The sequence below is a fragment of the Anser anser genome, assembly GCF_964211835.1.
Source record: "Anser anser genome assembly, chromosome: 3".
NCBI classification, from domain to species: Eukaryota; Metazoa; Chordata; class Aves; order Anseriformes; family Anatidae; genus Anser; species Anser anser.
This window is the reverse complement of record NC_139722.1, coordinates 35,115,692-35,142,458: the sequence shown is the minus strand read 5'-3', so window position 1 is coordinate 35,142,458 and position 26,767 is coordinate 35,115,692. Positions and strand designations below refer to the sequence as shown.

Genomic DNA, 26,767 nt, shown 5'->3' with positions numbered 1-26,767 from the left:
ACCTGTGGGTGTTTATAAATGCATTTAAGTATATATGCATAGGCAGCCAACCACTTATCAGTGCAGAGCTTCAGCTGCAGGATTAGTGCAATCTGGCCAGCATCTCATGCTGCCCTAACACCAGAGGAGGGCAGGGGCTCATAAAAAATACAACAAATATGTTTAAAATGAAAGGAGGTAATAAGGAAGGAAAGGAGATGAGAACTATATGACAAGATTACATAAACTATAAAGGAGATTACATAAACCATACACCCAGCGTGGTGTTTCTGAATTGTCTGAAAACATGTTTGATAGGGGATGCGGGTTGTCCCTGTCTGCCATCACACCTTACAATTGTAGTCTGGCTGATGGATGTCACAGCAGAGACAGATCTTGAGGAGTGATTTGAAAGAAAAGATTCCCATTAGATCTTTTTCAAAGGATACATTTTCTTCTTTAAATCAGTCAGGGTTCCCAGAGCTGAGTCATTAACAAGCATCTTTTCTGATGAAGTTCAGAGCCCCACAGCACTGGGAGCAGGATGAAATTAAAGGTTGAGAGGTTTGCTATACAGCAGACCACAAAGAGGTTCACTCTTCCAGAAGCTGCCTCGTGTTTTCTGGAGGGCTATTGTTTTTAATTGATACATGGCTGTGCAATGTAATTTCCCAGCTCAGTGTTCTCTGGGAATGCTTTTCAGGATGGCATTGGGGCAGGTTGCAGCTGGGGAATGTGCTGGGGAGGTCAGTGCTGCCAGTCCTGGCAAGCAGGGGATTGAGAAGAGGCAAGTCCTACAGCAGCTTGCAGAGCCGTAGTCCAGGGCAAAGCCTTTGAAGTACTTTAAAATGGAATACACTGTGTTGCTAAGCCTGATTTCTCAGCTCTGTAAAAAACCTTTCAGAACACAAGTATGCTCCAAAGAATCACATGCCACAGTTCTTTCTGGGTTATATCTCAGGAAGAAAAGTTAATTTAGCTCAATCTTCAAATCTTTGTTGAAATTTTGACTTTAAGGTCAAGGTAGTAAATTTTAGTTAGAAACAGATGGAACAGCTATTTTTTTAAATTATTTTCTTTAATTTAAATAGGGTTTATATTTTATTTCATTTTAAATCCTGAATCCAAATCAATTTAGTTTTCACTGTTGGACAATACAGGAACTCATCTCTGCAGCTTTAGGGCTTAGATTCTTAAAGGCAAATATCTGCACAGCTTCTGATGAGTCCAGTTCAATGTAAGTGCTAACCTACCATTGAGGGCACAGATACCAACAGCACATTCATGCCTTTCTGTGAGCAAAGACAGGAGATCCACTTGGGCTCATGTCTAGCCTTTGACACCTTCACCCATGTCTGTTCAGGCTGCTGAAAGAAAGATTTATGGATGCCTTTTTGATCTACACAGTAATCACACAGAGAAAGTGGGGGCCTTTTCTTATATCTCCCACGCTGGAGGAGAGGCTGAATTCAGTATTTCTGTCTGGGTGGAGATGGGGCTCCTATATTTGGACAAATTGTTTGCTCATCTTCTGCTGCAAAGTATTGGTGAGACCAGTCTGGATTCACACCTCAAAATTCAACACCCTGGAAACCTAATGTGACATAGAGTTTGACACTAATTTTGGCCCATCTCTAACTAGAGTGGTCCTCTGATTTACATCTTATTCAAGCATAGAGCTAGGTGAGATTGAGTTTAATTGTTAATGAAATAATGAAATGTTATGAAGGCAAATTAATTTCGTACAGGCCAGCAGTGAGACAGTAACACAAGCTGAACTTGAGTCAGTCAGCAGTGCTTCACAACCTTTCCCTTTGCTTTGAAACAAGTGCAAGAAGCATGGTCATACATGGTGCTGGAGACAGAGAGAAACTGGTAGCTCTGGAGCTACCACAGTAGGCAGGCAGTGCTTCTGCCTTCACTTTAAGCAGCAGTGGCATTCAAACACTATTATATCCCATATGGAGAATCCATCACCCAAAAGGAATCCATGTTTATAAAAACTGCTTCTTTCTACACTCATATTAGTTTATTGGTAAGTGAAAGCAGACAGCTTTCCTTGTCTTGCATGGAATAGCTCAAAGAAGTCAGATGCTATTAAAATGGCAAATGTTATTGCCAGTCTCTCTCTTTCTCTCTCTCTTTCTCTTTCTCTTCCTTAGGGAGCTTAGAAGTTTTCTGAGAATCATTTAGACGTGAAATGTACCAGCAGATGAGTCATGGAAGTGCTTGGGGATAAGGAGCTCTTATTGTGTCTGTGACTCCTATTGTGATTCTCAGCTATGTGATTCAGACCATTTCTGGCGTGGACAATGTAGAGTTTTGCTTCCATGCTGTTGGAAAGTAAATTATCACCGTCTTCACTAAGGAATGGGTTTCTCATGGCAGCATTAGATGTAGATGTCAAGAGGCTTTACCTCTTTTCCAACTCTCAGGTGTGGAACATGAGTTTCCCTTAGAACCATAGAATTGCAGAACAGTTTGGGTTGGAAGGGACCTTAAAGATATTTCAGTTCCAACCCCCCTGCCATGAGCAGGGGCACCTCCTACTAGACCAGGTTGCTCAAAGCCCCATCCAGCCTGGCCCTGAACACCTCCAGGGATGGGGCATCAACAGCTTCTATGGGCAACCTGCTCCATCACCCTCACTGTGAAGAATGTCTTCCTAATATCTAATCTAAAGCTACCATCTTTTAGTTTTAAATTGTTCCCCCTTGTCCTATCATTATACTCCCTGATCGAGTCCCTCCCCATCTTTCCTGTAGGCCCCCTGTAAGTACTGGAAGGCCGCTATAAAGTCTTCCCAGAGGCTTCTCTTTAACATGTTGTTGCTGTTCTCTGACCATCTGCCTCTCAGTATCCTCCCATGGCACATCCATGACACAGAAGTTAAAGCATCTCTCTTGCTCACTGTCTCTACAGGCATACTTTTTTGTAATTTTTAGGAAAGCTGATGATTTCCCTCCCTCACCCCTTTCTCTGATATATAATTTATTCCCCATCCAACAGATAAATCAGAAGCAGCACAAATTGGAAGATGACAGGTAGAAATAACAGGAAAACAAAACTTATGAAAAAATGTTGCATTTGTCTGACTGGTTGTTGATCAGTTGCCCAAAGTCCTGCTTGTACTGGCCCAAAACTTTTGGACATGTGAGCTGATTTCATGCAGACTTGTCAGAAAGATAAAGATATCAAAACCCCCCTACAAGTTTAGTGAAAATAGCTGGTCAAGTGGAGGAGGTGGAAGGCTCATGCCCCAGCAGAGGAGAGGCTGGTGGGGAGTGGTGTTGTCAGACATCACAGAATCCAGAGGAGAACACAGTCTGGAGATACGGAGCTGTAGGAAACCAGCTTGCATCATCTCTGCTGCTCATGGAGCTAGGCATTTAGTTTCTCTCTCCTCAGAGAAAAGAGCGTAACAACGAACTGTTCTTTACTCCTACGGTGTCATTGTTCTATTTGAACCACTTCCTTTTGATGGTATTGCGCTCTCAATTATAGTTAATTTAGGTTTTGCTGATAATGCTTATTGCACAGAAAACTTCTGATTGTGACCTCTATAATGTGGACTCTCTCACCTGAGGTTTTTTTTTTTTCACTATTTTTATGTTTGTTTCTTTATTAGAGAGACTATAATGGTTCCAACCAATGGTAAAATTACTACTCATGGATTAGGTTGCATCAAATGCATTGTGAGACTGAGATAACCAGCAATAATAGGGCTGAGGTTCCCAGCTGCAACCACAATAAACCTGCTGAAATTTATCGGCAGTAGAACTGGAAGTCATAATCCAGAGAAGAAGGTGGTGGTTAGAAAGACTCTGATGGACTATGGAATAGTGATCCCATTCTTTTTTATTTTATTTTTCTCTCAGCTATGAAATAACCCTCTACCATCACATCTTTTTCAAGACATCATTGGAAGATAAAAAGAAGTGATTTTGTTCATTTAAAGTCTATTTCTACTGAGAGGTGTATCAAAAGAGATAAAGCAGATATCTTCTTTCTAGAAAACCCAGATTAAAATCTACTGGCTGTCAGTGTCCTTCCAAATGGAAGAACGTGTTAAACAGTCAAACTCGTTTTATTCTTTTATGAGTAAGTGAAGTAAGCTACGAATTTATGTGCTTCCTTTAATAAGGGCCCTAGCTTGTGCTTTGGAAAAAGGTGGCAGTAAAGCTGTACTCTCTCAGAGTTACGGGGACATATCTCTCTGGTTCTCTCTAAACAAACTTTCAGCCTGCATGATCTCAGATTTAGTAGAACCAATAACATTTAATATCTACAATTTTCATAAAGTTTTGTGGCTTTGAAATGCTATAATAACTACTTTCTTACACCTAAAGACATTCATGGTAAGTTTGCAATACCTGGTATGTGGATGTGGTTCAGCAAGAGTAGCGCAGTGACCTCTCCTGCACGGAAATTTATTAATGAGCTGGGTGTCCCATTTTTTTGCACTCAGATATTTGACCTCTCTCATGTGTTGGCAGTATTTTTTTGAAGCCAAGCTTCTGTAGAAAATCTGAAGAGATCAAAATATAGATAAGAAGCAGACAGTATGTTAGTACGTTAGTGGATTAAAAGATAAATAACATGGTTAAATCTGGTAAGAAAAATTGCATAGAGTAGTTGTACTATCTTTTGAAATGTTATTTATTTTGCTGAAAACTAGTTTTGGTGAAGAAAGATGAAAGCATGTTGAAACATTGCATTGACAGTTGTCTCCAGTTGCAACTTCTATATCCATTGAATCAAAGTATTCAATTTATTTAAAAATCTCCTAATTCTCAGGGGAAAAACAAAACAAAACAAAAGCCATGAAACAACAAACAATAGGGAAGCAAGTGGAAGAATAGTAATGTTAGTGCTTAAAAATCTTTAGATCACAGTTCTGGTGAAAGAATGGTGTTTTTATTTAAATTTCTAAACAAAATAGTTTGAATAAACAAATTGTAACTTTTTCCCAGATAAAACCATACGACAATTTACAACCTTACATTTCCTTTTTTTTTTTTTTTTTTCTTCTTTTCACTATGAAGAAATCAGTTAAATTTAAGTCTTTTCTACAAAAAGTTTTAGCAAGTCAATGTTTCCCACTGGGTAGGTGGGAACCATTAATTGAAGAATTTCTCACCTGCACTACAAAGAAGGCTTCAATAGCTTTGATCGTGATTAGAAAGAGCATTCTCTGAAATGGGCAAATTGTCCCTGCTCCTCCTTTCATCTTGATTGGAATGGCCACTGCATGCCCTGGGCTTCAAACAGCTACTGCTCCTGGTTTTAAGAAAATATGACCAAATTAATGGCCTGATTTATCAAGAATTTTTAATGTTATAAAAATTTCATTAGTAAATTTTTGAAGAATGTTTTGACATATAGCCTCTATTACGAGCTCAGTTTAATATGTTATTGAATACTTGTTAGACTGGTGATAAGGTAACAAAAAGTTATGGATTACTTGGGATGCTCTGCATGGCCAGATGTGTTTTCCTCTTAGATAACCCTTGACAGTTTCATTATCAACTGATAATTGCAAGCTATGCTGCAATATATCTGTTTATTGGTTATTTCACTTTATTGTGAGCTAACCTCCTGCTGTCGTAGTGCTGCTCAAAGGTAGAACAGAAAGACAGGCTCCACATATTTTTGTTTTTGTTTCATTGGAAAAAAGATCTTTAAAAGAAGAAAGACAGGATCAAGCAACACAGTAGTGGTTGCAGTCAAAGTTAAACCACCAAATGTGTCATTTTGTCAGTCTGCACAGTCAGAAATTTATCTAACTCCAGAGTTGAAATAATTCCATCAGCAAAATACCATTTTTTACCTTAAAAGCTCTTGTGGCTGTTACTAGACTTTCATGCATTGGAAGCCTGGAGGACAGTTTTCATCTCAACTTTAGTAATCAAATGAAGCTGATATAAAAGTTTACTGACTATTGTACATGGTTAATACAGCTATTGTTTATTCAGAAGTCTTACCTCTGTGAAGTGACTGTGGGAGAAGTACAAATGTATTTAAATCTGTATAACCATTATGTCAATGTGAATATTTGTTGGTACTGCCTATAAATATATTACCTCCTTTATATTGATATAACTGTCTGCCTAAGCAGGCTGCAGTAATTTAGTCAAAACAGTTTTGCTATCAAGGCAGCTAAATCATAGGGGAGAAAGCAAACACTGCATACAGAGAAAGGCAGGTAATTTCTGTCACTACTTTGAAAACCACTGGCTTTTTCAATCAACAGCAGATTTCTGTGAACAGAATAGGCATTGTTACAAAAACTGCAGTAAATGAAAAGTTATTTTTATTTTATTGATAATGATGCTATTTGCTCTTGAGATCTCTGCACTGTTAGAGGAGCTGGTTCAGAACTTACCAGTCCTGCCTTATATAATATATGCCTTATATTTTTCTGCAGTGAAGACATAAACTGAGCCCTATAATGTTAGTATTTAAGGATCCTGTATACTGTTATTTCAGAGCTTTGTGTGAGGTTTTATCGGTAGCAGCATTCTTCATTGAGTCACACTTGCAATAAAAGACAGGGATGATTTTCCCATTGGAAACTAAGAATCCTTAAATTCTTTTTTTTATTCTGCCTTCGATAAAACACAATATTGTCTAGGCTTTGTGGAGGCTACATTCTCACCCCCCTGGGAGCTCATGGACCTGTGAAAAAAAAAAAAGAAAGAAAAAGTATGACACTAATTGAGTTTTCTTGTTTCCTTTCCAGTCCCAGCATCGTGACTGTGTTTGGGCATCTGGCTGCGAGTGTTTATTCTCACTTCTGCTAGGGGACTCCCACATGTGGCTCCTGCCTTCTCCCCCATGTGTTTCCTCTTCGCCTGCCATGCAGAAGATGCTTTTCTTGAGACACGGAAAAGCCATCATCATGTCATCTTGCCCTGAGGTCTGTTTGCTGGGTGCCTTTGCTCTCATAGGTAAAGGACATCTGCTTTCTGTATGGGATAGTCAGGAACAAGGGTCCAGAGATGGCAATTTCCAGCTGGGTCCCTTGTACAACCCAGCAATATTTCAACGCTATGTATGTGACACATGCAAAAAACCACCACTCTTAGTGTCTTTGGGAGGTGGGCCCAAACAGGCCCATACATTCCCCCTATCCAGATATAGGGGCATATCTGTGCCCCGACATTTGGCATTTGAGGTCTTTGGAGCAGGTGCCAGCTGTGGCTGGGACTGGTGAGCATTGGTGAGTGGGGACTGAGGGGAAGGGCCCTGTTCTTCTGTGGGGAAAGGGGTGGGAGAAGCTGGAGAGGTCCTGCATGGCCATGGAGGAGCAAAGCCTGATGGGACTGCCAGTGCACACCATGGCTGTGCTCCCTCTCCAGGTCCACCTTCCCATGCTCCTTCCCCTGCTCTGAGCCCCGAGACACGTCAGTGAGTTGTCAGGATAATGGCATGGTGGCCTGTTAGTGACTTTGTGGGCTGTCCCTCCAGCTAAAACCATATAGTCCCAGAACAGCTGAGGGTAGCAACCATGCTCAAGCAGGGCCACCCAGAGCAGGTTGCCCAGGACCATCTCCAGGTGGCTTTTGAAGATCTCCAAGGAGACCCCATGGCCTCTCTGGGCAACCTGTGCCAGTACTCCATCACCCACACAGCACAGAAGTGCTGCCTGATGTTCAGAGAACCTCCTGTGCTCCAGTTTGTGCCCATAGCCTCCAGGGCACCAGAGTTGAACCTGTCAGATACACCACAGGGGTTAGGCAGAGTGGTGGCAGAGAGACAGGAACCACAAAGCTCTGTCCCAGCCCCAGGCAGTGGGGAGCAGCTGGGGCAGAGGCAAGGGCTTCGCAAAACCAGCTTGCCCAACTGAAATTTGGCATTGAAAGGCTGCAAAGTCTTGCCCCGTCAGTGAAGGCTGGCAGAGAAGGGGAAAGGCGCACAGCTGGCATAGCTGTTCCCTCCGCAGAGGAAAAGGCTATACATTACAGTTATGCTTTGAGGATTACTTATTGTTACCCTGTTTATCTGCCTGCTAGAGGCATTTTTGTTTTTCTCCCTTTAATAAAAATATTTGCTTGTTAAGCTATTCATTTTGTAGTTGCCAGTGGGGATGGTTTGATCTCTAAGTCATTTGCATTGCTCATTGCATCAGTATAATATCCCTTGGTCTCTGAGTAAGGTCTTGAATGGTGCTTTAGCAGTGATTTACCCTTAAAAGTGAACCCACCTACAGCTGTTTCCACTCAAGTTCCGGTAGAAGGATTACCAAATGACTTTCCCCAAGAGTAGTCTGGCCTGCTATGGTTTTCCAGAGCCTGTTTAAGAGGCAGTGGTAACCATCCACTGCCACACTCACCCAGGTTCAGAATGACAACTGGCAGAATACCCTACTGCCAAAGTGAGGATGCCTGTCTCTGCCAGGAGGAAGGTATTTGTAAGACAACCAGACTCAGGACCTTGGTAGGTGAGCTTCCTTTTGTGCATTGTCCTGCTTTACCTGTGGAAGGACTTTCAGTGCAAGAGCTGCAAAGGGTTTGTTAATGCCCTTTGCACAGTATGATAGAGGTTTATATAATAGATTTTTGTGTTTGTTTTTATTATAAAATAAATAGAAAGTTGTTGAATTTCTACCAGAGCTTCTCAACCTGCTTAGAATTTCAAAACCATTTTTAGATTGAGGAAAATAAATCCAACAATGAAGGAAAGTATTCAAATCCCCTCCTCCCCCTAAAATAAAAGGAAAGACAAAGAAAGTGATATGTCACTTTAATATTAAAGCTAAAATGCTTTGATGGTGAGAACTCTGCAGAAGAGAAAATGATGGGGGTGAAAAATCTTTAAAGAAGGGAAAATGGAGTGCTATTTTTAAAATTCTTTTATTCTTTTTAGATTGTGGTATTTTACAGAGCCTTGCAGATGACAAAGCAGCTGCTTCCCCTGTGCTTGATTGAATGCTTTCTCCACACACCACTGGGTTAGGTTTTTTCTTTCTGTGTCACATTGATCTTCTCTTGTTGCTCTGCCTCTAACATGCCATTAGGCGCCCCTGAGTGCCAGTAGTGAGTGAGAAGAACGGGTCTTGTGGGTAAACTGCCATTAGGTTCTTCCTGACATGACTGATAATACTATAGTCCATGTCTACTTGTTGAAGATATTTTGAGAGGTAGGATTACCTTATTATTGCTTTTACTACTTGTACTGAAGGAATTTCTAGGGGTCCTTACCTATATCTGGGCTCTTTTGCACAGTTGTTGCACACATGAATATTAAAAGGCAGTGCCTGCCTCCCAGAGCTTGTCTTTGAATGAGTGAAAAAGACAAAAAGACAATCATTATCCCCAATTTGCAGTAGGAACCTAAGGCTCTCTAGTGCTGTACAGAAGAAAAGAAAAAACAAATAAAAAAACAAACAAACTAAAAAACTAAGCAAGCTTTGAATAGAAGTAATACAGCCAAAGGAGGATGATACCATGTCTGTCCTAAAATAACCACCTTCTTGCAAGCTCTAAGATGAAGTGGTGTGTTAAGGTGGTTATCTGTGTTCTGGTACTAAAGCTGCTGAGGTGTCTCTTCCTCACATGGTGTCATACAAGGTATCCACAGCAACTAAAATGTGCAAACAGAGATAATCAGTCATATTAGCCAGGCTAGCATCTCTCATTCGTACTGAAGATGTTGGTTGCTGCACCCAGTCATCCCAGAAAGTCAAGACTGCCTGCTCACCAGTTTTCAAAAGTGCACCAATAAGGCTCATGTTGCCAACGCACTGCAGAATAGCTTCTGAAAGCATGTACAGAACAGCTCTGTAATCCCCTCTCGGATGGCACCTTAAAATACCTCTCTGTGCCTGTAATTTCTGCCAGGACGTAGTGATGATGAGGCTGCTGGCATGCAGATGTTGTTGTCTATCAGGCCAATCAATACTGTCTGATCGGTTCTTATATGCCTTTAATGCTCTGTTGTCTCTTTGCTGAGGCTGTGGGTGGCTAGAGCAGCCTTCCAACTTTGTAGAGCATGTCACACGGGGACATGCTCTACAGACACTTTTTGCTCGGGCAGATAATGACAGGACAAGAGGGAATGATTTTAAAATGAAAGAGGGGAAATTTAGATTAGATGTTGGGAGGAAATTCTTCGCTAGGTGGTGGTGAGACACTGGCACGGGTTGCCCAGAGAAGCTGTGGGTGCCCCATCCCTGGAGGTGTTCAAGGCCAGGCTGGATGGGGCTTTGGGCAACCTGGTCTGGTGGGAGGTGTCCCTGCCCATGGCAGGGAAGTGGAACTGGATGGTCTTTAAGGTCCCTTCCAACCCAAGGCATTCTGTGATTCTATGAGATGTTGGGTTTCTAGGTTCTGGGGTAATAAAGCTATTTATAACAAATAATAAGCAACAAAAATTATCTCTACAAACACCTCTCTATGCTTGCATGCTCAAATGCAAAACACCACCTCCCCCCTACCCACCCATGCCCCAAGCACACTCACACAGCTTGCCATATGTGGGAGCATTTTGCAGCTATTGATATTAAGGATGTCCGTCCTTAATAACTGAGAGGAATTAGCATAATGCTTGACTCGCTGAATTTCTGTGGGGAAACGTTAATTTCCAGTGGTCATTTAGAGTCCAGTCATGTTCTAACAGACTTCAGTGACAGCAGTATTAGGTTGTTAATTTATACCTGGCGTTAAAATTTTCCTCGAAGCCCTAAATTACACATTTATAACCAATTTCTCATACAACAAATAGTTACTAGAACTGCACCAAGTGTAAGCTCCTGCATATAGGTTGGGGCAATCCCAAGAACAAACACAGGCTGGACAGAGAATGGATTGAGAGCAGACCTGATGAGAAGGACCTGGGGATGATGGTAAATGAGAAACTCAACAAGAGCTGCCAATGTGCACTTGCAGCCCAGAAAACTGACTGTATCCTGGGCTGCATAAAGAGAAGTGTGACCAGCAGGTCAAGGGAAGTGATTCTCCATGAGGATGATCAGAGGGCTGGAGCGCTTCTCCTATGAAGACAGGCAGAGGGAGCTGGGGTTGTTCAGCCTGGAGAAGAGAAGTCTCCAGGGAGACCTTATAGTGGCCTTCAGTATGTAAAGGGGGCCTACAGGAAAGCTGGGGAAGGACTTTATAAGATATGTCGTGATAGAACAAGGAGTAAAGGCTTTAAACTAAAAAAGTGTAGATTTAGATTAGATATTTGGAAGAAATTCTTTACTCTGATAGTGGTGAAGCACTGGCACAGGTTGCGCGGAGAGGCTGTGGATGTCCCATCCCTGGAAGCGTTCAAGGTCATCTTGGATGGTGCTTTGGGCAACCTGGTCTAGTGGGGTTGGAACTTTAATGTCCCTTGAACTGAAACCATTGTATGCTGAACTGCACTTCTTTAAAGGTTTATTTTGCAGTTATTTACCTTTGCTAAGGGTCTTGACATCCAAAAATAAAAATAAAAAAAAATCCATGTGAAAATGATAAATATTACTAACTTTTAGTGAAAATAACCAGTACTCTAACTTTTCTAAGGAAAGGAGTGCCTGAGCATGGCTTAGGAATGTCACCTAAGTGAACAGATCTTTTTAAAGACAGAGACATCCTCCAGTTGAATGGAATGCTGGGGAATGTTTTCTTATCTATTTTAAATTGCTTCATTTAATAGGTTGAAGTCTGAAGTTAGGTGTACAGATAGGAGCTACACTACTTGAACCAGTGAGCAATCACAGGAGATAGGGATGTCAGGGACCTCAGGAAGATGCCCAGTTTGTCTCCTTACAGTCCAGGTCAGCTCTCGTTAAACCATTTCAGCCCTCAGCTCCCTTCTGGTCTACAGTTGCACAATACAGAGGGATGGGGTTAGTAAGGTTTTATGTCTCTTTGTGGTCCTGTTTATATTAAGGAGCACAACTGGATCTGGTATGGTACTGGAGCTGCAGCGCACTGCTGATACGGGACAGATGGCAGAGACAGGCGTTATCTTTCCTTTTCCTACAGGGGATTGACAAGTAGCATATGAGATCTCAGAAGCTAAATCTTCAGAGTCCTCCTTGGAGTTGCAATGTATTAACTGGGACAAGCACAATTAGCCTTCATAAGTCTGGATTTGCAAGGGAGATGACAGTAGGTTACTGAATATGATCCAGGGGTTCACAGGTGTTCCTCTGAGGTTTTTAATTTTTTTTGTCTGCTGGGTGAGGTAAATTATTACCTCCATTTGATTACCCAGTGCGCTTTTTTTTCTTTTTTTTTTTTTAATATTTGTGCTCCTGGCTTCTTGTTGTCAACATAACTGCTGCAGACTGCTGAGAGCTTTGAGAGGACCCAACCTGTCAAACTAGGAATCAAATACATTAACTCCTCCTCCTTCCTGGGTAATTTTTAGAGAATGTGCCACTGATGATGTTTGAAGATGGAAGACGCTTACGCCTGGATGTGGAGGAGTTTGATTTAGAGCTAAAGCAACTGTGAGACATCAAAAAAAGGGGGAAAAAGTCTTGATGTGCGTCAGGGCTGTGATAGCATTGAAAGATGGAGGCCGCACAGGAGCACCCTACCTTTCTGTGAAACGGTCAGATGAGCTCACATGCCTTGTACCTTGCTCTATATCTACTATATACTTCATGCTATATTCCACCTACACCAGGATAGGCTGTTTTGTGGCCCAGGGTGGTGCCCTATGCAGCCACAAATGTAGGCAACAATTAGACCATGAAAGATGATCACAGTCAATATTAGCTATGCCACAGCTGGTGCGTGCTCAGGGAGAAAACAGAGCTCAAACCAAAGAAACGTGAGTGCTGGTCTTTGAGTCCTGCTTTCTTTCAATTAAGGATTGTTTACCTTTGTTTCTTCTAGTGGGGATTTACCGACCATTTTTTTTCATTTTTTTTTTTTTTTTTTCCTCTATGACATTTAATAGTTATCATCTTTGGCTCTTCTTAAATGACTCATTTGCAGGAAAACTACTTTATGTGCCTGTCTGAAGTACCAGCTAATCGAACACTCGGAAAACAGTCAGTGATGCTGTTCTGGAAGTCAGACTATGTACCAAAGCGAGTGAAAGGTTTTACTGGCAAGATTCATGGGGTGGGGGAGGACATATTCAAAATTAGAGACTAGTGTCAACAAGAGGTGATTCACAGGGCATTGTTATTGTTTCTTAAAAGCAGATGTGTAGTTCTGATTTGCTTGAAAGGATAAAAATTCCTATGTCATCATTTTGGAAATCTTGATATAAATTTTGCAAATGTAAATATATGAACAGATCACTGCATCAGGCAAAAATCACATACCCTTCAGTCTGTCTTCATGTGGATGGCCTGCATACATGATGTCTGGCTAACAGAGGGAATTAGTAAATGTTTTTAATATAATACTGTCCATAAAGTCTCAATCAGTTCTGCATTGAGGTTTCATGCTACCAGACGGTGTAAAAACAATGGAAATATGCCTTCATATTGGTGGTCTTTTCTTAAATTACATGCATGTTGGAAACAGGCAGTGGTGGAAAGAACAACTCAGCACAGGTGTACCCGAGCACTATACAGCTTGGTCGCAAATGGGAGGAAAGCTCTGAGAATCTGACTATACTGGAAGATGAAAAAAAATCCATCTTTTTCAAGGCTGAGTCAGAAATGACTGAAACAAATTGATTATATTTGTGTCCATGGAACCCAGTTTGAACTTTAGTGGCTACACTGCTTCATATGAAACTATTATGACTCCCATAGGAGTCCTATAGGCTTATCAAGGCTCCCATATATTTTTTTATTTTTATTTTTTTTAATTTTTTATTTTTAATTATTGACTTCAGAATTTGGTTTCTTTATATTAATGGCCTATGTAGAATTGATGGAAATCAATATGATACAAGGATATACTTTAAATATGACTTTCTCCATGGTTAGGAAATATTTATGCCTTTTCAGTATTTAATCTTTCTGCTCTCTGCTCAGTCCAATGATAACATAAATAATATTAAAACAATGCACTGACTCACTTTTGTCTGTGTTTCTGGTTAGTTAAATTATTAGTATATGCTTAGTGCAAGACTGATTTCAGCTAACTGTAGCAGTCTGCAGTGCATACATTAACATCTGATTTAGCTTTTAGGGGCTCCCATTACAGTTGGTATGGGAAAGACAACCCTAAGGAGTGAAACACATCATGAGTTTTAGGTACGTTCCTTAAGTAAGATGAATTATTTCCTAAAACACTGATCTTTCTCCAGCTAGCTCCAGTGCAGATGTCTTATTTTGGAGAGACGAATCTGACCTTCTGCTCTGTTTGTGCAATTTCTGTGTGTACCTGGATTGTAATGTAGGGCAGTGTTTAGCCTAATGGAGCTGAAAGCACTGTTCTCCTCTGGCTTGAGGTGTTTCAGAAGGCAATCTCCCTTCGTGATCACCTCCTGACAGCTAAAGTGGCAACTATTTTTTATAAGAGTGTCCCTGGTTGCATTTTGTGAAGACATCTGATTCTGCTTGTGCTGTGTTAAATACCTATCAAATTCAATCTTTCCAAAAGCTTAGCAGAGGAGGGCTTAATGCCCTGACTGTATTCCCATATGTAGGAAAAGCTCAGATAGTCCGTGCTGAGCAGGAGCTGGAGCAGTGCCTCAGGCACCAGTGGACTGGAGTTAGACAGGAAGGTGCTGTGTGAGTGAAACTGTGCCCAGGGTTAAGCAATAGATGAGATTTATTTGTTTATTTATTGAATTATGGTTTGCTTGGAGGCCTGCTAGCTGTGCCTCAGCCTTATGTTAGTGGCCTAAGTCCTTTAGTGGATGTAGTTTTTAGAAATACTCGCAACACAGGGATTTATAGGCACATTTATTCCAGAGGAATCTAATCACAGCACTGCTTTCGTAAATGTAGCTGTATCAGAAGCAAACAGTGCATGAATTATGTGTCTCAGCAGGATTGATTGTACCCTTAGGAGCTATCAGCAGCACCCAGAGAACAATTACCTTCTCCTGCTCCTAGTAATGAAGTATAATTTAGAAACAGAAAATCATTATGTAAAACTTTGAGAAATGACACAATTACATTACATTACACATACTTTTGTCATAGGCCTTGCTTATTACATAAAATTAAAATATCTTCTGGGAGGGAATTCTGTTGTCTTGGTTTCCTGCTCTTGTGCTCCAATGCAGGTTGACTTTCTATCAAATGACAAAAGAAACCTTTTTAGGGTTGGAAATACATATATTCTGAACATTCAAAAACCTGGCTTATAAAAGGAGATAGTATCTGAAACAAGCAATTATTAAATACTGGTTAATTTAATGTGAAATAACCTGTTCATTTGCCAGAATCTATTTCATACTTTGTTTTACCAGGTTATTAAAGCAAAATGCAACTCAAAGGAATGAACACAGGCTTCTTCTTACTTCTTCTTACTTACTTCTAAGGTTATCTCTCTGGTACAGTCAGTCTGATTTCCTGGTAATTGCTTAAAGATTTAAATGTAAGCCCTAAGATTTTTTTTTCCCCTTTCTTTTACATAATAGTTGATCTTTGTTTTGCATGCTGCTTTCAACTGACGCATGACAAAAGCTGTGTGATGGCAAAGAGTCGTGTCAGCCCAGTTTGTGCAGCGCTCCGTGCCAAAGGCAGTCCCAAGGCAGCGCCCTGGTGAGCAGCCGAAACGTGGGGCTGGGCCAGTGCCACCCCCAGCATGGGGGCAGGACTGGGCAGCAGGCAGCACTGCTAGTGGTCCCGATAGGTCTGCAGGCTCTCCTGCCTCAGCTGTAAGATGTGAGACTCGGGGAGGCGAGCTAGTAGAAAATGTTAACATGGAGTTTCTGAAAAACTCAGCAATGCTCCTAAATCTTAAGGGCTTTTAGCTGAGGCTGCAGCTGCAGCAAACGTGAGTTAGTGTCTAAGCAATCTGAACGCATCTCTGAATTATCTGAACGCATCTCATTGCTTTCACTAGCCACTCTCAGTTAAACAATATTCTCCTTAAGGGGGAGATGTTAGGTGTATTTCATACTATCCCTTCTTTAGTTTAAAGGCCTCTTATTTAACCAGAAAGCTGCCACAGTGAGAAAAGTGATCAAAGCTGGTTCTTAAGTCCCCAGGAGTGCACAGGAATTTAAGTGTATAGGAGCCAGTTCTCTCCCATGGAAAGGAAAGTAAGGAAGAGTTTTCATTAAAGGACCTTGCTTTAAGTGCATCATTGGTTTATTTAAAGGGGGTTGCTTTCCACACTCCTATTTATACCTCAGTAATTGAATGTGGATGGTTTCACCAAAAGTGCATCATGAACTCACTAACACTAGTGGCTTGAGCTGGGGTTGATCCCCCTGCTCCCACAAGTTCTCCCAATATTCTCTAACGGGTTATGTTGCATGTTGCTTTGTAAAATCAGCTCTGTGGCAACCACTTCATGCAAACAGTCTGTGTGTGTGTGTGCCTGTGTGTTTGCACACTGTGAGAATGAGGCTCTGTAGGAAATTTTGGGAGAAACCGGTCTCTCCATGGAAAACTGACAAGACCTGGTTAATCATTTACATGTTTGAGATTTTGTACTTAAGGCGCAGAAGCACTGAAGTGATTTCCACAGACTTTCCAGTGCTGTGGGCATTTAGTAGCCTCCTGAAGTAATTAATTATGATTTTGGTTTGACTGGAATTAAGATGGGACTCTTGAGATGTCATTAGTGTTCAACTCGTGTATCAGGCAAGACAAAATTGTATCTCCATTTAGACAATTTCACGTTACGCCTTTCTTTTTAATATTGTTATTTTTTATAAGAGTAGCTATTAAAAGCTTAAAAAAGAGGCCATTCCTTTTATTTGAATTTCACTGAGGCAGGCTGTTTTATAAGCAGGGAGAAACAAGGGTTAGAAGTCCACATTTCATGATGTTGATCTCGCATCTCTCCTATTCTTTCCGGGTGCCTTGCACTGCATGGGCCCATGACAGAAGCTGACTTGTAAACAGCAAACAGTGATGCTATGGGGGCTGAGGAGGTGACTGCCCACTGTTATTTTCCCCACCTTTTCCTCAGCAATTGCCACCCTCCTGTCGTATTATTCATGGATGTGTTCCTCTGCAGTCTCTGGAGTGATGCTTAACCCATCTTGGCCATGCCATTGGTTGCAGTTTGGGTGTCTGCAGTGTGGGAGTGAGCTATGCCGCTGCCAAATAGTTGTGTGTGATCTCCTGCAGGTACCAGAGATCAGTTTGAGCCTGTATCTACCTAGCAAAAAACATTGCTATGCAGTGTTCTGTATACATATATCCAGTATGCTTCATCTTTAAATATGCCGTTTTTACTGAACAGAATAAAACCCTGACATAAAAAAATGGTAGTGGAGAAGGCTGGTAAGTGGTAGCCCCGTATTTGCAAGCTGAATCCCATAACGGGAGTGAGGGCTGCTCTGCTTGGAGAAACAACAGACTTCTTGGTTTTCTTTCTGCTTTGTCACCTTGCCTGAAAGTCCTTGCCCCTTTGTGTGCCCTAGGAGCCATTTTCCTACATTTTAGTCACTAGTGCTGCTGGGAGCTCTAAAAAAGTATTAAAATTTTAAATAGGTGGAAGCCCCCACAGATTGGTCATGAAAACAGCAGTTGCATTTTGATGGTATTTCTCCTTTATTACAATATATTCTCATGAATAAAATGCCTTGTGCCCTGCTAGATACTATCCAAGATAATAAATTGTTGCTGAAAGCATTGAATTGCAGAAGCCTGTCATTAGCATCGAGCACAAGCTGCATTTTGATGTGGTAGTCAAACTGAATTAGACTCTACCACGCATCCATGCAGCATAATAGATAGGTGACTGTCCTCTTCCTAGGCATCCCAAGTGGTGGTGATGTGTGAAAGTCAGTGCTATGGAGCTGCTGGTAGATGACAATCACACAACACCTTCACCACATGCAGCACGCCCATTCAGAGCTTAAAACTCATTTTCTATTTAGGTTGTAGAAGAAAATGAGCAGTAAAATTTATCAGAAATGATGTATGCTAAGAAGAGAATTAGTTTATATTTTGACTTTTTTTTTTTTTTTTTTTAATTTTCAAGGGTGAATGGACGTTTACCTGGTGGTGTAGAGAGTCAACTGAATGTTGTCTTTTTACAAGCTCTGATATCAGGAGCTTATCAGGAGCTCCTGAGCTGTCCCCATATGTTTTTAGTTCAACCTAGATATACCTAGGCATAGAGATGAGAGTTTAATATACTTTAATATACTTCCTTGTTTCACAGATACTGGCTCTCTCTGTCTTCATCATTGTCCCCAGATTTCTGAGGTCCAGTGTGTATTAGAAAATTCTCAGGTCCAGCACTGGAGATGACTAAAGGTAACACTGGGAACAATCCCAGGTTCTGAGCAGCCCTAAAGCACAGGAGGTGCTCGGCTACCAAGCAGCTCCTGTTTTTCTCTGTGCCTACTAACAAGGATGGTAACACTTTTGTTTTCTTTTATGTTATCTGATAAAACTCCTATGTAGTTCCAGTTTCCCTCTTATTTCTGGAAAGCTGCACTGCATTTCAGAATTGCCAGCTTTTTATGGGGAACAATAGATCTCAAGTTGTGCAGTGGTTATTTTTTCAGTCAAAGCCTTCATTCCTGGAAACAAGTGGTTACAGGAGATAGATCGCTTATTTCAAAAGAAAGAGTCCATAAACAGCTATTAGTCTTACTGGTTGCAGTGAAAAACTCAAAAGCATGACTCTACTTTTCTCCAAAGACAAATCAGATGGTAAGTAAAAACAATCCAACATTTATTGTTTTTAAAAGCCAAATTCTAACACTTGTCTGCTTTATAGGTTTTGAATATTTATAATCGATAAAGGTGATGTTGGTAAGGCAGTGATGTACATAGCCGCACACTCCCTGTGGATTGTGGTCCTCGTGTTAACCCTCATATCAATTTGTCACTCCTAGGGAAGCACACTGTTTTTTGTAGCAATTTTCCAGTATTCTGGAAAGTCCTCCAGCCTTCCAGATTATATCAAATTCATATCCACAGACCATCTTCACTGCTGATTCATTCTCTGTCATTTGTTTGGAAATAACAACCCTGGTCTAAACAACACCTAATGAAATCTGTGGTAATCCTGGGACTAATTTAGGAACCTGGAAGATGGGGCTGTATACATGCATACAAATGGTATGTGTTGTTCAGAATTATCTTAAACTCTGTGATAACACAGGAACTTAAAACATCAGTGAATTGTGTGCTAATTTACCAGTCTAACAAAAAAGTTTAAAATTTTATATTTCCCATGGAATCTGTTTTACAACAAGAGTAAACATTGAATCAAAAAAAAAAAAAGCAAATGAAAAGATTTGTTTACTTCATAGTAGTGACAATCTTGAAATTCCAAGTTTGGAAATATCAGAGAAATAATTTTAATTTTCCATGTTACTGAAGGAGATGACAGTAGTGAAATAACAGAGTTCAGTTACAACAATTGTTTTGATTAAAATGGTATTTACTTTGCATGTCTGTCATCCATCATCGATCTGAACTGGATTAAAAATGATATCCAGTGGCAAGTATTCATAATTAAAGTGTTTTTACAAGTATATTTACTAAGATGAGCAATCTTACATGTACTGTGCATTCTCAGACAATAAAAATGATATGAGAATAGATATAATTTTAATTACTTTCCCTTTGCTAGTGAGCTGGTATTAAAGAGAAAAAATATACTTAATTTTTTCTACCCAATGTGAAAACTATCAGAAGTGTATTTCTCAAGAAGAGTCACCACAGTAAGTAATGAAGGAACAGTTTCACAAAAAGAAAGTTCTGGGGTAGACCGTTCTACAATCTTCAGATCTTCAAGTTGGTTTTCCTCATCTGAATGGCTGCAGTTGGTATGTTTTTGTAAGTTGGTGCATTTTGTGCACTCTGAAAACTCATAAACATCCAGTGAATATGAGCTTTGCTTGCTCAGCTCTTGTGAAAACCAGAGAGAAATTAACCTTTTGTCCTGTGGGGACTGTGTAGCTAAAAAAGTAGTGCAACTGTGAATATATGAAATTAAATTAGAAAATGAACTGTGCAAAAATTCTAGGGTGTTAATACAAGGCAACATTATTTGAAAGGTTTTTCATGTTCATATTTTTATCTTCTTTGTTTTAAATCTCGAGAAGACCTAAACAGTTAAATATCTAAAACTGATGAGTTAGAAGAGCAGACACTGGTTTGCAGCTGGTGTTAGAGAGGAATGGTGACAAATATTGGATTTATATATCATAAATACTGGATTTAGACATCTCCCTCTGCTCCCAGCAGGAATCTTGTGATTGATCTCAGTGCTAATAGAATCAAATGCAAAGACAAAAGGCATGTAGAAATGGATGAAAGCAAAGATGTAGAAGGAGTGGCTGGCAAAATGCTGACCGCACTGATACAGGGGGGTAGCATTCTTTAGAATTAGACCTTGCATTGAAAATGTAACATCTCTGTTCAAAATGTATAAATTACTTGCAAAAATGTTTGGAATGCATAAGTGTTCTATCTCATGAATGTATTAATGAGTGGGCTATGTAGATATGTATATGGCTATCGTTTGTTTAGTATTCTGCATAAAATGATTGCTTATCTGTAGCCTTTGCAGAAAATGAAAAGGAAAATGTGAGTTATTTTGCAATAAAATAGACCAGACCATACTTGATCTAGCAAAATCTGTCCTAAGTTCAATGTGAAACAAGAAATGCCAGAATGAGATTTTTTTTTTACTTTATCCTTTTGTTGCACACCATTAACATTATTCAACATTATGAGAGCAATAGTACCAACAATAAAAGATAATGCAATAGGATTTTTATTTAAATTTAGATTTGATTGGTGACCTTCTTGTAAAATTCTAACAGAGGGGAATAGAAAACAGGCAGAAGTAAAAGCAAATAATAATAACAATAATAACCCCCCCCCACACACACACCTCTTTGTTCAATCCACATCTTGAGAGAAGGCTGAAGGAAGCTTCATTGAAAGGATTTTGCTTAAGAAATGACTTTGTGTGAGAAGCTTCCCAGTGCTGAAGAGAACCTATAGGCAGACTTTTTTCTGTCTTGGGTCTTAGAGGAAAACCCGCATGACAGATCTGAAAGATGTGGCAGCCCTTAGCAGGGAAGAATAAGGGAGTAGTTCTACAGAGCCTGTCTTCCTCCATGTGTCCATCTTGTGTAACTCCAGCCCCCTAGATAGTTATCTGCAAGGAACCCACCTATCCTCATGGAAGAGGGAGTTTAGACAACTAGTTTAAACTAAATGTCAACCTTAAACCTCCACTGTGCTAAAATGAGTGTTTCTCAATATAATTTAAAGTTATTCACTCTGGTGTTAATTTATGCCTCACAGTCATATTTCTTTCTTGTAGCCCAGCTCCAAGTATTGTATCACTGCTTGGCTCCCTTATCTGTCTGTAAATGTGGAAAGGGAAGAAGCCTTTACCACCCGAGGGCATGAAGACACCAGATGACACATTTGCCTTGAGGCTGTTTCCATGGGATTTGTTGCCTTGTGTTCACTACTTTCTCTAAATAAAAGTCAGCCTAATATTTTTTTTTGCAGGCTTCTGATAGCTCCCACTTATTTTGTCTCCATAGGAGGAAAAAACATTGCTTTGAAATCCGAGGGGAAGGGGTACGTAGACAGCACAATTTAATGAATGATCAACTTTAGGAACCAGAGCCAGAGTGGCAGCCCTAGTGCAGAGCAGATGAGGACACTTGCAAGGCTGGATGCTTTAGTCTTGGGTAAAGAGAAGTCTAATGCAGATGTGGATACCTCTCTGATTTCTTCAGAGCTCGTTTAAGTTTCTCTACGCGGCACTGCATTGTGTCAAGCAGGTATATTTGTAGAGATAACAAGTGCCCAATAAGCACGTGCACCCAGTGAAGAAAGGTTGGATAATTTTATGTAGAGAAGTTTCTTGGAAGAGTTAAGGAGATTGTGACAGAGAAACAGTTGGCTGAAAAGTTGTATCTAAAAAGGCACAGCATGTGTTTGGAAAGGGATGTTCAAATTGTGTTACTTAGTCAGGCACCATGAAATGATTATTTTTGAAAATATTTTGGCAAGATCCTCTGACATGTAACAGATGATTTGCAATTCCTATTGAATGTAATCCAGTAATAGTTCCAAAAAATATATTCTGGCTTAATTAATGAAGTCTGATTTATTTGGAATTCCACTTTCCTGAGTGGCAAGAGATGTGATGGGCAATGTTGACACAAATGGATCCAAATTACTGAGCCAAACAGTAGTTTCCTTCCTCTCATTAAGCAACGGAGCATTCTGCACATTGGCCACAGTCCTAAGGAAAGCACATGTGAAGAGCATCTGAAACTACTGAAAGCATTTACAACTACCAAAATTAGGAGTCATGCCTAGGTACCAGATTTATGAGAACAGTCTCTTCAAACTTCTGCTGTGGTTGTGGAGAAAGAAATATCCTCTGAAGGTAAGTCAGAGCTGGAGCCTCACCCACCTTCTCTGAATCACCATCTGGAAGTACCTGGAGGAATGACTTAGCCTAAGCCTTACCTATGATAACAATTAAGTGAACTCAGTCCTGTATTTTTTTGAGCTTGCTACTTGTGCTGTTGTAAGCAATACAAATATGGCATTTTCATGCATAAGCATAAAAATCATTATGCAGCTGAGTAGAAAAGTGCACTAAGTGTGATTAAAGTGATTAATCAAACTCTTTTTAAGTTAGGACAGAGGACTCCTCTAGTCTTTCAAAGAATATTTACATTTTTTCTTTTTAACTTATATTAAGGAAATATTACAGAACTTACATTTTTTCCTCTACAATGCAGAACTCCTTGCTGATTTGTCTATGTACTTGGGTCCTTTTAAAGCCTAAAATACATATCTGTTTTCTTTCATCTCCTTCCCGCACTTCTTCTCTCTTCAAAAATCATCATCTCTCTTCAAAACCCAGTAGACAGAAGTTTGGAACTTGCATATTGCTCCTTACATAGCCACATATTATGGATGTCAAAAATGTACGCACTCCATATTTTGTTTTAGAAATATTACTATCGTGTTCTGAACAACATTTGGGCATTACTATATTGTAGCAACGTTCACAAGTATGGGTTAAAAGAGACTCCCAGAAGGTTCCGTGGCACTTCCAGCACTGAAATACAAATGAACATTTAAACTATATTGATGATAGAAGGTATGACTGGGGCATGTTATCACTATGGAAGTCCAGTTAATGGTAGGCTAGATGAGAGGTGAAGTCTTCTTTTAAGACGCCTAAATCTTTCTCTAGGTTACATTTCCTCTGGCACTTTCCAAGGACTTCCCTTGTGGTGGCCTTCAACAGGTCTGCAATGAATTTTGATTTCGCTTGCTTATTGCTAATTTTTTCTACAGGTTTCAAGGAGAAGGATAAGAAGAATCTTGAACAGAGCTTTTAATTTTTATTCTCTCTTTTTTTTTCCTTTATATTGATACTGAATTATTTATGCAATGTCCTTCTTTCCCTGTGAATCCTTAATTTTAAAAGAAACTTTCCTGCTAGACATCCCAGTTTGTTGGCTATGAAACCTAAACCTGCACCTCTCTGAGGTGAGAAAGTGATATTCCCATTCGAAGGACAGAGCTGAAATGCTCAGTGTTCATCTTCATTAGATCTTACATCCACATTCTCTTTCTGAAAAACTTGTTCAGTTTCTGCACAGCTTGGAGATTTTGAAAAGTCTAACAGCTGATCAAGGGCAAATCCAATTTAGTTTGACCTTTCCTCTGCTTTACCAGCTTGTAGACAGCAGCAGAATCATCCTACCCCTGGCCAAAGCACTGGAAACTCTGAAAAGACCCTCAGAAGTGTTTCTTTCCTCTGCCCCTTTGCAGAGGTCTTAGGAACCTGATCCCTTGGGAATACATCAAGATGGGTTCACAGTCACATCATGGAATATGGGATATTGTGATTGTGAAGACTGCTCATCTGTTAGGAGGATGTAAACTGCTGCAGATGCTCCCATCCCAGATTAAATACTGATTGTTGGTTTCCATATTTTGTAGTGGCAAAGGAGGTGCAGGTACCCACTGAATGTACAAAACAGGCTGATGGGAGAGAAAAAGCCCATTGCACTTCTGGTTCAAAGAGACATCTAGAAATCCAGGACTGGAACATCCTTCAGTGTAGCTTAATAAGAGTCCAGCTAGGAGGTAATCAACCAAGCCTGAAACACATGACAATTGGTCCAGAATCAGACCCCACAGAGTGTATTTCACCCATCAGAGGCAAATTTCTTCTGTGAGGGAATGCATAAATTTTCTATACTTTGTGTTGAAAGGAAAGCTTGAAGGTAACCTGACCTAAATTATTAATTTCTGATCAGGTTCCTCAGGATTTTTCAGCATCTTTGTCTATTTGTATTCATCTAGTGAAGGCAGCTGGTGGAATGTGTGTGTTTGTATGTGCACTGTCTTGGGAAACAACTGAGCTGTAATGTGAGGGCCAAGGCAAGCTGTGACCATGGTGAGCTATCTCTTAGGCAGCTGAAGAATGACTTGTTAATTGACTAAGATTGTCTTTAGCAACTCATTCATGAGAATTCAAAGACTGTTTTTACAGCTGGTGTATTTGCCAGTGTAGACTTCAGTTTGTCATCATTAACAACAACTTTCCCTCTTTTTTTTTTTTTTTTTTTCAGCATTGTACTTGATTTCATTTTTTATTTTTTCCCCCGGACAGGCTGAAAACTGACAGCTCTTTTAAGCAAGTGAGAAACTGACTTCCTTATTTCTGTGCTGTCAGCACTGGGATCTATGTGTTTAAAAGTACACCCATACATGTATTTATTTATATTCACATATATTTCATTTTACATCATAAAATTATAAGATAAGAACTGTTCACTTAATATATCAAAATGCTATGCACAACTATTGTGCTATACCATAAAAGCAATACATAGTAAATCATAGAACCATAGAATGGCTTGAGTTGGGAGGAACCTTAAAGATCATTTATTTTCACCCCCCCTGCCATAGGCAGGGATGCCACCCAGTAGATCGTGTTTCCCGGGGCCTTGTCCAACCTGGCCTTGAGCATCTGCAGGGATGGGGCATCCACAGCTTCTCTGGGCAACCTGTGCCAGTGCCTTACCACCCTCTGACTGAAGAATTTCCTCCTAACATCTAATGTAAATCTATTTAGCTTAAAACTGTTTCTCCTTGTTCTGTCACTATCTGCTTTTGTAATAAGTCACTCTCCATCTTTTTTATAAGCCCCATTTAGGTACTGAAAGGCTGCAGTGAGGCCTCCCTAGAGCCTTCTCTTCTCAGGATGAACAGCCCCAGCTCTCTCAGTCTTTCCTCATAGGAGAGGTGCTCCGGCCCTCTGATCAACTTCGTGGCTTTCCTCTGGACCAGCTCTAACAGCCCCACATCCTTCTTGTGCTGGGGGCCCCAGACCTGGACGCAGCACTCCAGGTAGGGCCTTGTGAAGGCAGAGCAGAGAGGGACAATCACCTCCCTCCCCCTGCTGGCCACTGCTCTGTTGATGCAGCCCAGGAAGCAGTTGGCCTTCTGGGCTGCAAGCACACACTGCTGGCTCATGTCAAGCTTTTCATACACCAGAACCCCCAAGTCCTTCTCTGCAGGGCTGGGTGTCATGAGATACTTCTAGATTCCAGCTTTGATTCCCTCTTCACAAATAAATACTTCCATTGTATGGACCAAAATTTCCATCAGAAAAGAAAGCAGTGAGCTGTGCTTCTAGGCCCTGCTGTGCTGTGACTGCTTCCAGTACTCACCCCGCAGCAAGGAAGGGGAGAGGGGTGCAGGAGATCATACGGCTAAGTCCCCCCTCATGTTGGCCAGTGACCAAGTACCAATGAGAAGACCTCTGTACACCTCCCTGGGTCTTCTCCACATTATATCTTCTCCACCTGATGAGTGGGTGGTGCTTTATTGCCATCATTTTGATGTATTGTTGTATTTTCTCTGTTGATGTCAGAGGGGTATTTGCATGCCAAAAGTGATTAATACATACTAAGCCTTTGGCTATTTTGACAGGCTTTTTTTGAATGGCTTATTTTCAACTTTGCTTTTCAAATGTGTTTATTCCGTTTTGACAATGCATAAAAATATAAAATCTTATAATATCCTGAATTGGAAGGGACCCACAAGGATTATTGATTCGAACTTCCGGCTCCACACAGGACTACGCAAAAATCAGATCGGGTGTCTGAGAGCTTTGTCCAAATGCTTCATGAACTCTGACAGGCTCAGTGTTGTGACCACTCACCCTGGGGAGCCTGTCCCAGTGCCCAACCACCCTCTGGGTGCAGAGCCTTTCCCTAACCCCCAGCCTGACCCTCCCCTGTCCCAGCTCCATGCCATTCCCTCGGGTCCTGTCGCTGTCCCCAGAGAGCAGAGCTCAGCGCCTGCCCCTCCGTTCCCCTCGTGAGGGAGCTGCAGGCCGCCATGAGGCCTCCCCTCAGCCTGCTCTGCTCGGGGCTGAACAAACCAAGGGACCTCAGCCACTCCTCATATCTCTTGCCTTCCAGACCTTTCACCATCTTTGCAGCCCTCCTTTGGACACTCTCTTATAGTTTTATGTCCTTATTGGCACTGAAAACTGTACTCAGTACTCAAAGTGAGGCTGCACTGGTGCAGAGCAGAGCAGGACACTCACTTCCCTTGACTGGTTAGCAGGGCTGTGCCTGATGCACCCCAAATCTCTCAAATATCACCCCTTGAATTTGCCTTCACCAAAAGCATTGAAAGCACATCAGGTGGTATTTTCTGTATTTATACAACAGTAGTCATGGCCAGTTATGTTTCCTATGGATTGAAAGGACCAAT

The 26,767-nt window shown here is 40.8% G+C and overlaps 1 long non-coding RNA gene across 3 annotated transcripts in view; it reads left to right on the top strand.

Annotated features, from left to right (window-relative positions):
- LOC310896678 overlaps nt 1-26,767 on the top strand; it is a 53,632-nt gene that overhangs the window by 6,507 nt on the left and 20,358 nt on the right. Inside the window, exons 3-4 of one of the 3 annotated variants that reach the window (XR_014581740.1) lie at nt 6,722-6,898; nt 21,312-21,851. This is a non-coding gene — a long non-coding RNA (uncharacterized lncRNA). Of the gene's footprint in view, nt 1-6,721; nt 6,899-18,179; nt 20,599-21,311; nt 21,852-26,767 lie in introns of those variants that run through there. The other 2 variants (XR_014581741.1, XR_014581739.1) reach the window with 2 other exon arrangements.